We start from the raw sequence: 1,088 nt of genomic DNA on the forward strand, positions 1-1,088 counted from the left end.
AGCTGATCTGTCATCCATCAAACCATGTGACTCGTCACTGCGCCCTGCAGATAGTACAAGGCGCTGCAAAAGAAATAAATATTCATACAAAATCATCCAACGTGAGGGGTGCCAGAGCGCGCGCGCGCCGTGCCAGAATCCGATCGCATTGATTGGAGAGGGTAATTTGCCTGTTACTTCACCTTATAGCAACGTCTCCCATCCGGAGCGACGCCCATGCAGGCGCGCTGGAGCATCCTCCGCGTAAAGCCCATACATCCATCAGGCTAGATTGCAGTGGTCCTCTTTCATTTTTGGCTGATTATTGGGTGGGGGGTAATTATTATTATTTTTAGTCCTTTAGAGGGAATAATCGCAGGCCACATTCCCATGGGCATCAGTGAGGAGGCAAAGTCAGCGCCGCCACGCAGCTTTCAGAGCATCACGCGCTGTGACACGCAGCCAGGATGGATTTTTTTTATGTCTGTGGCAGTAAAATATAAAATAATAGAATTCTTACCGTGTCGCCAGGCGCAGGGGGTACATAGGTGGACACATCTAGCGCAGAGGAGTCGGGAATAACCTTTTCCTGCGCGCGTTCATCCAGTCACCGCGGCGTAAAAACGCACCAGAAAAAATATAAGAAGAAAAAATTAAAAAGCCTTCCCCGATCGATGGTTTTTCAACTCTCGTGAATGAATTTCGGCTGCTAGAAAAATGATTCCTGGAAGAAAGGGGGGAATCGAGCGGAGGGGAGGCATTAATAAGCCAGCCGCTGCGTGTTTTGGTATCCCGATCACACAGGAGGAGGAGGAGGAGGAGGAGGAGGAAGAGGAGGAATCGCCGCGTCGGTTCGGGCACGCTGTGCGCGCAGCGAGTGCTCGGAGGAGGACAGAGGCGGATCTTTCTCTCCCTCTCTATTCGTCTGTCTGTCTGTCCTCCCTCCTTTCCTTCCTGCTTTCCTCTCACTGTATGGCCCTCGCCTGCCTGTATGTCCTGTATATCAGGAGGTCCAAACCAGGGGTGGCAGTGGTGGTTGGTGAGGGGGGCGCGCGCGCAGAGAGAGTCGGGGGTCAGAAATGACAAACCAATTTGGAGGCGCCGGTGAA

General features: G+C 52.5%; 1 protein-coding gene across 1 annotated transcript in view; it reads right to left on the reverse strand.

The window, feature by feature from the left end:
* adgrl3.1 (adhesion G protein-coupled receptor L3.1) overlaps window positions 1-1,064 on the reverse strand; it is a gene marked incomplete in the record, with an annotated part of 186,114 nt that extends 185,050 nt beyond the window's left edge. The window contains 1 exon segment of the mRNA XM_024290283.2: window positions 500-1,064.
* Between the last annotated feature and the right edge of the window lie 24 nt (window positions 1,065-1,088).

Source organism: Oryzias melastigma, linkage group LG1 (assembly GCF_002922805.2).
Source record: "Oryzias melastigma strain HK-1 linkage group LG1, ASM292280v2, whole genome shotgun sequence".
Classification (NCBI taxonomy): domain Eukaryota; kingdom Metazoa; phylum Chordata; class Actinopteri; order Beloniformes; family Adrianichthyidae; genus Oryzias; species Oryzias melastigma.